A 15,274-nucleotide genomic window follows, 5' to 3' on the forward strand; every position below is an offset into this window, starting at 1 on the left:
GTCTTTCCCATGTTGGAGAGTTTGGAGTCTGCCTGATTAAATGATTCTGTGGACAGGTGTCTTTTATACAGGTGACTAGTTAAGACAGGTGTCATTAATGAGGGGGACTAATTGAGTAGGCGTGTCTAACCACTCTGTGGGAGCCAGAACTCTTAACTTGGTAGGGGTTCAAATACTTATTTCACTCAATGAACTGCAAATCAGTTTCTATCTTTTATTAAGTTATTTTTTCAATTTTCCTTTTGATGTGCTATCTGTCACTGTTAAAAAAACCTACCATTAAAATGATACTGTTCTGAGACTTTTCATTTCTTTGTCATTGGACAAACTTACAAAATTAGCAAGGGGTCAAATAATTATTTCCTCCACAGTATATATATATATGTTTATGTGTGTGTGTGGTGTGTGTGTGGTGTGTGTATGTGTGTATACATACATACTAGGGTACATACTGCAATTAACAATTATTTTAATAATCGATTAATCTGTCTGTTTTTTTATTAATCATATCTGTTAAAAAAAAAAAACAAGAAAAGCAGCCCTTCATTAAAGAACAGAACAAAAATCTTCCTTGCGCTTTTATAGCAATAATAAAATAAAATGAAAATGGACTAACACAAAAAACATACACATGTATGCTTTTTTTCAGTAATCGATTATGAAATTCGTTGCTGACTTAATTGATCCGTTATCGCAGCCCTAATACATACTGTAAGAATGGACATCGCAGGAGCCTGCTTTGTCTTGCATAACAGATGTCTGCAGGGGGAAGTGTAACATTCCTGTGTCGAACACCACATGGTTTTTTTACAAATGGTGATCCCGACGTGATACCTTTGCTCGGATGTGGATCTGTGACCGTAAGTCTCTTTTATCTGAATTTTACTGCATAGGGAGGAATAGAATCTATGTGCTTTAATTTAAATAAAAAGGATCTACATATCCTAAAAAGCCCGGGACCGTAGAAACCGAGGCATTTCTAAATCCAGATCCAGTCCGACAAGGTATAAAATGAACATTGACTAATTACTGTATCACTTGCAATGTGGCATGTAGATATGGCTGGCACAATAGATGAACCCACAAACCAAACTGTAACCAGTAATAACCAGGATTTGTGACATTTTAGATTACTGGTATTACATTGAACATCATAAACCATGTCCCACGGTGAACAATTTGATAATAACTGATCAGGGATTGGAAATTGCACTGTTAAACTTAAATGTTTTATTTTAAATTCATGTTCAGTATGATCAACATGTTTAGGATCAGAATTTAAATTTATGTGAAACTGTTTCTCTCTCTGAACACCTCAACAATGCCATAATCTCAAATAATAGCTTTTAGTGATAAAGGTGTAATTCTCTAATCACATGGCAACAAGCGGGATTTTATTTGTGTTTATTTTTCCAGCCACTGTTGTTGATTGAACTTCGTTAAGCCGATGCAAATTCGCAGAGTTATGAATTCCCTAATAAAGGTGTAATTCTCCAATCACATGGCAACAAGCGGGACTTTTTTATTTATTTATTTGTGTTTATTTTTCCGGCCACTGTTGTTGATTGAACTTCGTTAGCCGGTGCAAATCCGCAGAGTTATGAATTCCCTAATAAAGGTGTAATTCTCCAATCACATGGCAACAAGCGGGACTTTTTTATTTATTTATTTGTATTTATTTTTCCGGCCACTGTTGTTGATTAGACTTGATAAGCCAGTGCAAATCTGCGGAGTTATGAATTCCCTGATATCATTTTAAGCCTCCCACTATATTTACATGTTTTTTGCATTACAGTATCTGATCATTGTTGTCATTTGTTTTTATGGTTTGGTTTTAATGTACGATGAACACTGTTTTCTACATGCACAATCTGTATGCAAACCTCATCACACTCCAGACAAAGAACCCAACCAAGTGTGAAAAGCCCTGGATCCAGTTGAATATTCTATGTATGCTGCTGTGTTTGATCTATGCCAAGAAGACAGGTTTCCCTACAAGGGTGACCTCAGACGCCTGAGGATCACAAAGGACACAGAACCACAACTATCGGCTACATTTGAATTCCCGACTGACCAGGAAGCAAGCAGATACACAATCATGACCCAATTGTGATCCCCATGGACCCTGAATACTCGAGTGCCCCAGGGGATCAACCGGCCGTCTGTAAGAATGGACATCGCAGGAGCCTGCTTTGTCTTGCATAACAGATGTCTGCAGGGGGAAGTGTAACATTCCTGTGTCGACGGTTGTGGGTGAAGATTCGACACCCCGGTTTTTACATGTCTTTTGTCCGACGTCAACGTGCGAAGTATCAGCCGTCAGGACCGCCCACCCTCTTTGTCTTCACCAAATGGGAGGCACTGGGGGCGTGACATCAGAAACAACAGGTTCTGATTGGTCAGTGACAACTTCCTGTAGGCCAGTGACAACTTCCTGTAGGCCAGTGACAACTTCCTGTAGACCAGTGACAACTTCCTGTAGGCCAGGGGTATAAATGTCTGCACATGGGAAAAGGGACCTCTGAGCTATCTTGCTCAGGGGGGTTTCCCTCTCTTTCCCTTCTCTTTCTCTTCTCCCTCTTTACTCTTTCTTCTCATGTTTACTTTCTCTGTAACCTTGGTACCTTTTTACATTCAATATTCACATGTAACTACAATAATATTTACCGGTGTTAATAAATTAGAAACTGTTCATTTTTAACCTCTGTTGTGCCATGCCTCTTTCTGCCAGGTAACATCAAATTGGAGTGGTTGAATACAGTTCTTTGTGTGGAGGGAGAAAGAGTTTTTTCTACACACTCTATTCTCTTCTCCCACCACATGGTCTACATTCATGGTCTTTTTTACAATACACACACAAACAAATACATATAATCAACATATACTCAGAATATATAAATATAACTATCAGAAATGTACGCCGGTAGTATATTGGAATTTATTGGAATACCTTTATATTTGATATGTTTCATGCACAGACTGTTGCCGTGAAAAAGCCCCAGAACCACTGATGCTCTTCATTCTAGATGTATAGCATTATATTGTGTTTTATTGTATTGTATTAATCCTACTGACTAGTTGATTCCAACATATTTCTGCACTTGGTGAGGCAAAAACAATTGCTGCTTGGAACTTGACAGCTCCAGTGAGGTTGAGGTTGAGGTGAGGTGAGGTGAGGTGAGGGCTTCGCCTCCAGAGCTTATCGCTCAGCTGCAGCCCGGAGTCACAGGAGGGGGGAGGGGGTGTCGGGTGGAGGCTGCAGCCCTGAGTGTCATGGGGGTGCGGGTTCCGCTCAGCACCTTCTTCCCTCCCGCTATCTTCCCGTCTCAAAGCGCCGTGACGGGCGGCTGCGATTAGGTGACAGCACTCAGGTGACAGTCCCAACTGATGCTGACAGACTCACACACGAACACATTCACACAACCTTGCACGGGCACCTACGCAAACACAGGAAGACTGATACACACAAAACACATACACAGAAAGCAAAGAAAAGACACAAAAACCACACCACACACACGCATGTAGGAAAACGGCCCATCCGACTACCATGGCACAAAGGCCAGGGTTACAGTTCCCATGAGTCCGAACGCAGCTCCCACAATCCCACTGAGGTCCGGTCCAGGACTCTGATGGGGTTCAAATGGAGGAGTTTCTGAGATTCTGCAGGTCAGAACACACTAAGCATTCACGCCCACCATCCACCGCCGGTGTCTTTAGCATTTTCACACCACATCCGACAGCATTAAGCCGCGCAAGGTAACATTAATCACAGCCAAATACATAAAGCTCCCAGGGCCGGAGAGAAATAATAAAACTGAACACTGGCTCTCTTTATTGCTCGCCATTTCTCAGCTCTCTTGCTTTTAAAGAAAAACAAATACATAAACCGAAACACGGGTGGATTTTAAAGCAATTTTTTTTATTGCGTTTGTCAGGTCCATCCTGTAATAGTGAATGCAGTGTGGATAGAGGTCAAAGGTCGTGGGTGACTTTGACTTTATGCTATACCTCAAGAGGTGTATTTAAAGTTTGGTCAAAGGTCAAGGTCAACATGGGCCGGCAGCAACTCAAGAGCGAACTGACTTTGGCTTTGTTGGTCAAGGGTCAAGGTCACTGACAGTTCTATACTGTGTGTTCGGTTGCGCGCGTTCACCACATATTGAAACTCAGCGTGTGTTATGCTACTGAAACATGATGGTTGGGCGGCGGTGTACGTCCGCAGGGCGGTAATTCCAGTCGCCCTAAAGGCATCGGCGCAGACGCGCTACTGATATTACCCATCAATCAAACTTCAGCCCACGCCAGAGCACTGATGAATGGGAGCGACGCGGCCTGTCACTGCCAGCCCACATCAGGGCGAGAGGCATGGGAGCGAGTCTAATGAATGCAGGCGTGGAAGCATGCCCGCCCGGCACGTTCCCCTTCCTTCAACGCCGCGTAACATCTGGATTTTAATTTAAGTGCCGGTGTGGAGAGGAGGGCCAGGAAGTCTCATTTAAAATGGATGGAAAATGTGTCTCATGAAAGATAAATGTAGAAACATGCTGGTGACTGATTACACTTCTCCAGCAATACAGAACAATTTACCACAATTTACCGCGTGCTGCAGGCACAGGGTGCATACGGAAACACCGCTACAACCGTGCGCATGTAGAACAACAAAAAAACACTCATTTCTGGCACACTATAATTACAAATGAGCCACTAAATGATTTATCCCTTCTGATGGAGGTCTGTTCAATTACACTTCGGGGCAATTACACGGCAAAGTAAATATTTCATCACCATAGGATTATGATCGGTGTTTGAAATTCAACAAAAATGTAAACTTTATACCAGCAAGTTAATTACACCATAACTACTGCTAATTCAACAATCTACATACAAGACATATGGAATGGGGAACAGAACAGTTCCTGCCAGGACATCTTAGTAATTCTATATAACGAAATTATATTTAGCAGAAAGGAAAAAAATGTGTTAATGTTGTGCATGGGGGAAGGTGTTAGCATCCTGCAAGCAACAAATAGATTTTTATTGGGTAACCATTGTAATGAACATAGCAACTGTGCAGCCCACAGACGGAAAAATCACAGCGAACATGATTTTATTACGAAACCACTGATATAATCATAATCTCGAAAATAACAAGACAGAAGAAGATAAAACGATGCATGTCCTCTATCTACTTCTGTACAGGAGAAGCACACACCCACACAATTTTTTTAATAAGTTTCCTACAAGGCCATTGGAGATGGATCAGCATGGCGCTCTCTCACCATCCGCTAGAAGGGGATCTTCCCATTAGGGAGGCAGCTTTAGCAATCAGCCTCTACCTCCTCTCCCGGGGCGCAGATTCCTCTCGACTCAATCAAAACAAGAATCACACAACCCTGCTAAACAGACCCCTGACCACGATTCAAAGTGGCAGGAAGGACTATTTCAGCACGTGACTCGGCGAGCGGAGAAACCAGCCCCACCTTCCTCCTTCAGGCGTCCGTATTAGAGTTCAGCAGTGAGCTGAACCAACCGGCCATCCACCGGCTCCGGCACGAGCCAATCATACGGAGACACTCGAGACGTGCTTGTACCCGAGCAATCACAGGATGCAGGGGGCAAATGAACGATTTAAAGGGGGGGGCAGACACCCACCTCTGGCATCGAAAAACTCTTCATCAGAACTGTCCACCGACTCCTGCGCGATCTTCTGCATCCGCCAGTGGGAGGCGCTGTGTTTGCGCAGGGCAGCTTGGAAGAAAGGAAGAGAAATCCAAAGCTTAGCTCAACCAAATCATTCGACAAGTCATTCACATTCACATATGTGGTTTCTTATGTGCTATACTTATAATATGTTATAAGCCGTGATAAAAAAAAAGCTTGCCCTCCAGGTAAAACCATTGCTCTTGTTTCCATGACTACAGTGGCTCACCGTAATGAAATGAACAGAAATAATTGATTTGACCAACAATCCTGCATGTGTAATAAAGGCTGGTCTCTTATTATTGCTGGTCTCCAATGAGTGTCAGTGTGTGTTGTCAAACACATAAGGGCCATTTTATATATCTTTTACTGTATTTGTATAGACTTATCTGAAATAATTTTAATTAATTAATTCAGTTTAAATGCATATTTATAGATATTTTCATCCATCTAGTATGAGTCCTCCAGCCATTAATTCTCTCTTAATGACAGTGGGACCTGAGCACTGAGGGCTGAGATTAAAAGTATTTTTATCACCATCTGCGGTCAACACAACATTTTTGAGGCAGTGGTGGCCTAGCGGGCGAGGAAGCGGTAAAGGTTGCAGGCGAATGGCAAATCTATACCTCAGAAATCCAAGGCAGGAAAAAACAGACTTCCTTAAGCAATATCAAGATCAACAACTGCCACATAATGATGTACTTGAATAAATCCAGCTGTAGGTATCTATCTATTAATCCAGCTATAAAATCTTTTCAGTGTCCAATAGGGGTGCAATGGATTAGTTGACATTGTCAACAAAATCGACAGTTCAAATTGTCAACTAATTATTTTAATTGTCAATGACTAGTCAACTTAACTCAAGAACTTGTCATTAATATTCATAGCGCTATTGATTTAGATTTATAAACTGTCGTTCAACCATCATGAAAATTGCGTCATACAGCACAGGCCAACAGCACTCAACTAAACTCGATTTTTCTATTGAAGCCATTAAGGCGGGGATTACTGCAGGAGTGGAGCTGGTCACTCGCTGGTGTCTCCACAGCTTTACCACATCACACTGCCCTAAGCCACCTCATCTCTCGCTGTGTTTTATACTCTCATCGTCCCGGGTGCAGCATCATGCTGGCTGTAAAGATGAGGTCACGTCTTCTGCTGCTGCCGGTCCTCGCGTTGCATCGTCTCCTCTCCGCCTCTGGAGTGTGTGCGACGCCTTCGCTTGTGCACTTCGCTTTTTTTACTATTTCGCGCCATTAGGTCAAATGTCTGAACTACCTATGATCTCAGAGGAGTCCCTCAGCCTCGCTTCCACCTTCCTCACCTTCACCAACAGCAGCACCAGTTCCTGTACACTTTACCTCAAGCAAACCTTGAATTTATTTCCTTTAACGTTGCATTGTCAGGATGGAACACGGGCACCAGAGTGGCAAATAACTGAATTCAATGGTCTTTTGTCTTTTCCTCCAGTCAAATGTACTTGTAGAACAACTTGAAAAGAAACTGTGGTAAAATGAGGATACCCTGATTGTGAAAAAAGTCAAGGGGACACGATTCAATGGTAAAAGGGATGCGTTACCTGCAAAATAGAAAATTACGCACTGCCACCTTACAAAGGCTTTTCTTCCCGTTCCCAGTAATCTCTTGATGATAATATGAGAGCTAAAACGTGAATTGTGTTAGTGAATGCACAGTAACTGGACGAGAATCGCACACTTTTCATTTCACTAATGACAGTGACAGTTTTCCTGGGTTACAATGGTAGAAAGTGGGAAAGTGGACATCTGAATGAACGTCCTTCTAGCAGATCTCATCTAGACTCTTGGAATGAACATCTCCTCGAAGGTCGGAATGGTACAGTCGCTGAGTAAAGTGATAAAGTGAAGTGATTGTCACGTGTGATACACAGCAGCACAGCACACGGTGCACACAGTGAAATTTGTCCTCTGCATTTAACGCAACACCCTGAGTGAGCAGTGGTCAGCCATGACAGTGTGTGGGATTCGAACCGGCAACCTTCTGATTACGGGGACACTTCCTTATCCGCTAGGCCAAATTGAGTATTTTCAAATGGCAGCTTAAGAGTTTCCTCTTTAGAGAATACTTCGACAAACTTGTAACTTTCTTATAGTCTGACTTTAGAAAACTACAACCGAGCAAATAATTTAATTGTATTGAAAGTATTGTATTCAATGCTGTAAGTCGCTCTGGATAAGGCCGTCTGCCAAGTGGCACAAATATAAATGAAAATGTAATATGACGGCAGCATTCAGTGGTTGCATCTTCGTGTTGAAAGACAGAGGTCAGATGTAGACATAGCTGCAGATTTCCACACTGGAAATGCAGACAGGGGTTACCGTGGATACTGAGCATTGTTATGACACAGAACATGCAGGGTTGAAAACACGGCGACAGATCATGTCTTCACCCGCTTGCATTTCCCAATGTTGTTGCTCAAGATACAGCTTCCCACATGTTAGGACACGGACGGGGGAATCTGAGAAACATCAGAAGTACTAAATTGCAAAGTTATAAGAAAAGCAAAAATAAATATCCAACATATTATACCCCTGCCAAGCCAATTGATAGATGGTAGTAATTGAGGGTGGTGGTAGTAGCCTAGTGGGTAACACACTCGCCTATGATGAACCAGAAGACCCAGGTTCAAATCCCACTTTCTACCATTGTGTCCCTGAGCAAGACACTTAACCCTGAGTGTCTCCAGTGGGGGACTGTCCCTGTAACTACTGATTGTAAGTCGCTCTGGATAAGGGCGTCTGGTAAATGCTGTAAATGATAGATGAAGGATGATCATGTGATTTTTGTTCTCTCTCAGTACCCAACTCTTCCCTCAGATCTTCTGGTTTGCTCGGGATAAAAGGCAATTACTGAATTCAGCCAACTGGTCTCCTAGAACATCACAACACATTCATTATGTCTGTCTTTACCAGAAGAAGCCGCGCAGCCTGTCACAACACTGTCAGCACCAAGACAAAACCACGCATTTCTCCGGTGTCTATCTGCAGAATGCAAATTGGAACACAATGCATGCATCTGAATACTCGGTGTGCTGATAAGAACCTTCCACGCGAATGTTCCTGTAGGATACGTAGTATTCCTGGGGGCACGAGAGAGTCCGCTGCCACCATCCGTACCATTTCACTAGGGCTGCCATGGAAAATTTCTATATTCTGTTACTGGTATGTTTCTGAGATGTACACATATTTAAAACACACTTCGGGCCACTTCGCAGCCCCGTTGTGTGTAACTGTCAACACCAATTGTGCAGGACTACAGCAGCTGTCTTTTTGAAAATAAAGGGGCTTAACGTCCCATCTGTGTCCAGACAGTCGTCCCAGAACATTGCAGGAACATCGCTGAAAGAAACCAGGGTTCCCTCATGTATGCTACACTTGAGCCTGACATGGCCGGATGACTGCATGCACTGGACCGGGCAGGTGATGGTCTTCACCTTAGCAGCACGGAATTTAACTGAGAGTGTAATAACCAAGCTTCTGGAGAAGAAAAGAAGCGACGCAATGTGTGCTTTTACTTTTCGCCCTCTTAATCAAAACCACAATCTCCTCGGGCAGAAGGCGCTCTCCTCAGGCCATCTCACAGCACTCCAGCGCTCTCTCACCGACCCTTCACCGCACCCACAGCCGGCCATTTAGCTCCCCCCCGATGCCATTAGCCCCTCTTACCAACACCCTGGGGAAGCAAATGCGGTGGATGGAGGCACAGCGACACAAAGCGAGTGTGTTAAATACGAGAAGGGGGAGAAAAGGGCACAGAAGACACACTTTCATTTCAGACAAAATCAATCGGCCCTTATAATTATCATTGGAATCCACTTTCGTTTATAAGGTTTCTTCATCATGTTGAGGATGGGCAAAGTATTGATAACATTTTTTTTTCAATAGAAGCCCCAGTGAGCAAAAAACTATTTTTGGAAACATAACTGGTGCAGTTTCATTTTTCCTTTTTTCAGATTCGTCGCATTCTCGTTTTTTGCTGTGCTGTACACATTTTGCCAAATGTAGAAGTATAACTAAATTATGCATATGTATGAAACATTCACTTCGCTGGACAACATCATTTTTAAATATGCGGCGATCTTTGGAAATGCCGTGTTGCCATTTTCAGCCCACACTGCCCTGCTCTACTTTGTGCAACCACAGACCTCGGCGCTCCGGCGCCGTGCCTCGGAGGCCTGAACTTCCCCTCGGCCGCTTTATGAGAAGAAAACACTCCACGGCCCATCCATCAGCCCAATACGCTGCTTTATGCCCCTTCACACAACCGTGCAGAATTCATCTTTGTGTTAAACTGCCGCCAGCAGCTCACCTGCAAAATACATAATATTCCACTATTCGGTCATACTGTCACTGTCACATACTGTCACATACTGTGGATGCAGGGAACAACAAACCAACAAAGCCAGAAAAGTCCCGGTTTCAATAGTCTGAGCTCCACATTTTAATTGTTATGAAAAGTACTTCATTCTGTGTTCCTTTCTATGTACGTAGTAGAATGATGTTGATTTTTATTTTTGTTCATTTCAGATTGAAGCTTCAGCATATCTTGAATTGAATGAATTCAGTCGAATTGCATTGAAATTCTTCTGAACTCTACAACTCCTCCCTCAGACACTCACCGACAAAATAATCTGTGCAGTACTTCTGTCTCTGGCAAAATCTCATGTGCAATATCATTATCCTATTAATATTATGGTTGTTTTTCTTTACACTGATTAGATTTTATTTTCATTTATTTTGTTAGGTTTTACTATTGTAATGATCTTACTCCATATTCTTACATTATTCTGCTGTCTTGTGTCTCTCTGTGTCTGTGTGATGTTGCAGTCACCACACAAACAATTTCCTTCTGATTCTGAAGACCTGTCGGTCTGTGAATTAGAACAAACAATCTCTGATTTCATTAAATTCAATTACACAACACAACTGATTGGAATGAGTCTAATAAGAAATGAAACTGCATGTATGGAAAATCAGATTAGATATTAGCATATGGTGTCACCGAATAGCAGTGTGGTGTCAACGTGTGTGTGTAAACTCACTAAATAAGTAGTGGTCGGGCGTGTTCATTAATGTCACATTAACCATCTTAAAGTTGGGTTTTGACAGGAGGGGGTTTAAATCATCCAGAATGAGGAAGTAGGAAGCGTGAGAGCTGTCAGTCATGCTTACAGGCCCCTCCCCCTTTTAAACTTTGAAAACATGATTAAAGTTAATCTTCTGGGTGTCAGAAATAATTCCACGCCAACAGAAAAGGGCTGGGTGGGTAAATAACTGTTATTATCTGTTTATTACTGTCATACTAATGACGTGATATTTCTGAACATGTCCCACGCATTATGTCTAGTACACTGATAGTAAAATGTGCTGCAATATTTCCGACACAATCCAAGGCTTTATAGCTGCCGGACAAAAAAAACATCGGTTTAATCAGATTTCACATTCCAGCGAAGCAGAATTCCAAGAATGTTGAGGACAACACTAGAAATATCACAGCAGTCAGTGGAACGTGGCTCCCCAGGATGTGCAGTATCAGCCTGGCGCGTCAAGGCCCCACCCCCACCCCCCAGCAACGTTGGAAGAACTGTCACACGGACACATCCGATGTCGGATTCAGTCACGATCCTGACGGTCACGGCCCGGGCGGGACTCCTGCGGCGGACTTTTATCCCCAGCGGATGATGGCTGCGGCGAGCAGTGCGGCTCCCGCCGGGCCTCCTGCTGATCGTCACGCTGAGAACCGTGTGCTGGGACGGAGGTGGAGCCAACTGGGTCTTTTTTAGGGGTTGCACTCCAGGACCCGCCGGTCGGTGCGTCGGAATAAATAAAGAATTCTCAGAAAAAGAGTTGCCGGCACTGCACTGCTTCAGCACCAAATAAAGGCCGAGCGCGACTCTTTATAAAGCGCCTACCTGAGCAAAGCACGTAAGACACTCCGAAAAGTCCTGAAAACCCCTCTGCACCGAGAGCTTTTAAAAGTGCATTGTGGGTAAATGAAGAGCTCAGCGCAGCCTTGAGGATTTCTTCCATAGAGGTCAGCCGCTGCTTAAAAATTCACACAAAAAAAACGAGTCCGGTGGGCAAAGGCCGGGATTTGCATCGCTGCCGAATTCGGGGCACATTTTGGAACGGCTCGGCGGGCAGGAAAATGAATGAATAAATAAGTCGCTGGCAGGCGTAATAAGCCTCAACGCCTCCGACTCGCAGGCATCAAAAGAGAGGGAAGCGTGTGTGTGTGTGTGTGTGTGTGTGTGTGAAGGGCCAATTCCTCCCTATTGATTATTTATCCACAACACGTCTAGATTATGGATCGTATCTGACACTTCGCCCCTTTCATCATGACAAGTTCTGAGCCGGCAGTCTGGTCATTTTTACAGCAGACTGTAGCGCTGTGTGGACCAATCAGCATGCAGTTCGCTGCTGTTACGCGTAAAAAGGTGGTTTTACTCACGTTTAGTGAAATTTTGGGATATTCGTAAAGTGTTTGAGGTGTGAAAGGAACAGGATACAAATGTGCTGCCCAAGAAGGGAGGGAAGGAGGGAGGACAGACAGTGCGAGGGGCCATGAGACTGCAGGAAAGAGGGAGGAGAGAGAGAGAGAGAGAGCCTGTCGCTACCTCTCACTCAAGGCTATTTTTAGCACCGTGCCGAATTCCAAATCATTGTGCAAATTACGAGAGCACAATCATTTGGCGCGGGACCGCGAGCGTCTTCGGGGCCAACCCCCGCAGACAGCGAACACGGTTACGACGCAACGCCCGCCACACGTATCTGCTCCAACCTGGCAACCTCGTTCAGGGTGAGCCGCCACCTTGCAAGTCAACACACGACCTTTCACTCTTCAACTCCGACATGTGCGTGCACGCAGGACAGACGTTTGCAGTCAGACCATCAACCAGCAAAGTATCGTTTCTGAGGCGTGTGTGCGTTAAAAATGAGCCAGAATTAAAGATACATACGTGATAATGACATGTAATGTAGTAGGGTAGTAGACTAGTGGGGTAACACACTCGTCAATGAACCAGAAGACCCAGGTTCAAATCCCACTTACTACCATCATGTCCCTGAGCAAGACACTTAACTCTGAGTGTCTCCAGGGGGGGACTGTCCCTGTAACTACTGATTGTAAGTCACTCCGGATAAGGGCGTCTGGTAAATGCTGTAAATGTAAATGTAAAATGTTATGTTTCCTTGCAACTGAGAGCTGCGGTCACACCGTCCATTCGTTTCCATATCTGATAGTTATCCACAGTGACCGGGGAACCGACTACTGGTGAAACTGGTGAACGGAAACTCGTCTCCGCCCGCTGAGACGAGTAATTACACAACCATTTCCACCGTGCGAGCGCGAAGAGACGAGAGGGACGAAGGAGGTGTCCCAGCGAGGTGTCTCGCCTTCACACCCGGGCAGATGAGAGGAGAGAAGCCGGCGGCTGTCAGGAGCACAGAATGACAATTCTTTACACTGGATTGTTCTTTACATATCCCACCTGCTACCATAGTGTCCCTGAGCAAGACACTTAACCCTAAGTTGCTCCAGGGGGGGGACTGTCCCTGCAACTACTGATTGTAAGTCACTCTGGATAAGGGCGTCTGTTAAACGCTGAAAATTTAAATGTAAATATAATACTTTTTTAAGACATTAGAACACTTTGAACTTAACATTCCTAATGTCAGATTAAATATTGTATCTCTATTTCAACTCCCACAGTGAAAAGTGTCACATTTTGGTTTAATTTGTCACTGCCCCATAGTTATTGTTCAGTTCAATAAACGAGTGTGGTTTTTAGGCCATATAATCCCAAACTCGGCCCGGCTATCTTCTACCAGGTCGGTGCGCTCTTCATCTTTATCTCCGCCGCCCTCACCCTCTCACAAACGAGCTATTACGGATTAACAGGTCCGAATTAATCACTCGCCGCGGTAATTAACGCCGCTGCTCGTCTGTACGCCAGGTCACGGGGGCATTTTAGGACAGAAACACGAAATCTGATTACACAGTTCTTTGGCGACGGAAAGATCCCACGAGATAATGCCGGACTTGGAACAGTGGAACAGTGAAGAATGGCCTCCGTACAAGAAGCATCTCGAATGGAGACGGGGCGGTGGTGGCCTAGCGGTTAAGGAAGCGCGCCCCGTAATCGGAAGGTTGCCGGTTCGAATCCCGACCCGCCAAAGTGCCACTGAGATGCAGCTGAGCAAAGCACCGTCCCCACACGCTGCTCCCCGGGCGCCTGTCTTGGCTGCCCACTGCTCACCAAGGGTGGTGGCTTAAAAGCAGAGGACACGTTTCACCGTGTCACCGTGTGCTGTGCTGCTGTGTTTCACGATGACAATCATTTCATCGGGTTTCGTGGAGCCACCAGAAGGTGGACAGAAGCTGGGTGATTTTGAAAGTAGTGACCACGTCCACCAAGGAACAAGTGGTCTATAAATCCAGCCTGCGTTCAATCACACCACACATTCCACCGATTTAAAGAGCTTCTCGCAACAAAACGCCGCTTCTGTGTTCACACGTTAAATCATTAACTAATTAAAGCCACTCAATATCGGCGCCTGAGAGCAGAAAGTCCCCTGACGCAGGGACGGTGGGAAAACTGACAGCTGACCTTAGTGCATCTCAGAATATGACTGACGACCATCATGATTATCTATCACTGCGCGCCGTCGATCTCCAACTACTGAGCGTTGAAAGTCCACGCTGGCCGAATTCCGCTACCTGTTACCGGTGCCGGGGAGATGCCGCCACAGCCTCACCTTTCCCCCGCGTCTCCTTCTCCATGAGGACCCCGCGCGTCGTCGCCGCTCCGCCCGCCCGCCCGCCCAGAGGCGCGGAGAGGCGCTCCTGCGTCCTCGTGGAGCGGCGCGCTCCGCGGCGACGCGGACGCGCGCTGGACGGGGAGGGTGGGGGGCGCGCGCCGGCCCGACACCGCCTCCAGCGGCGCGTCGGCGCGTCGGCGCGTCGGAGCGTCGACGCGTCCCTCTGAGGCGAACGGCAGCTTTCCACGCTGATGCAAGACCGTCGTTCCCGCGGAAATGTTGCTCAGACACGCAGGGAGGTCGGCGTCACCCCCCGGACACGCAAGGACGCGGGTTCAAGTCGGTCTCAGATGATGTGATGAGAGGGCAAATCTATCTGTGGTGGCCGAGCTTTTAACGAAGTGGGTTGTGGGATCAAATCCCAAACCACCAAGGTGCCACCGCGGTCCCCTTGATAGTAAAAGTGAAGTCATTGTCAGTGTGAAACACAGCAGCACAGCACACGGTGACACAATGAAATGTGTCCTCTGCTTTTAACCATGACAAGTTAATGACAGGCGCCCGGGGAGGAGTGTGTGGGGACGGTGCCTTGCCCAGTGGCAACTTGGCGACTCAAGATTCGAACCGGCAACCTTCTGATTATGGGTCTGTTTCCTTACCCGCTAGGCCACCAATGCTGTGCATAACAGTGACAAAAACCTTCATTTTAACGTGCATGGTGATGCACTATATGGTGTGAACTCCTGATTTCTCCCACTGTGACCTGAGGAAGA

Source organism: Denticeps clupeoides, chromosome 13 (genome assembly GCF_900700375.1).
Source record: "Denticeps clupeoides chromosome 13, fDenClu1.1, whole genome shotgun sequence".
NCBI classification, from domain to species: Eukaryota; Metazoa; Chordata; class Actinopteri; order Clupeiformes; family Denticipitidae; genus Denticeps; species Denticeps clupeoides.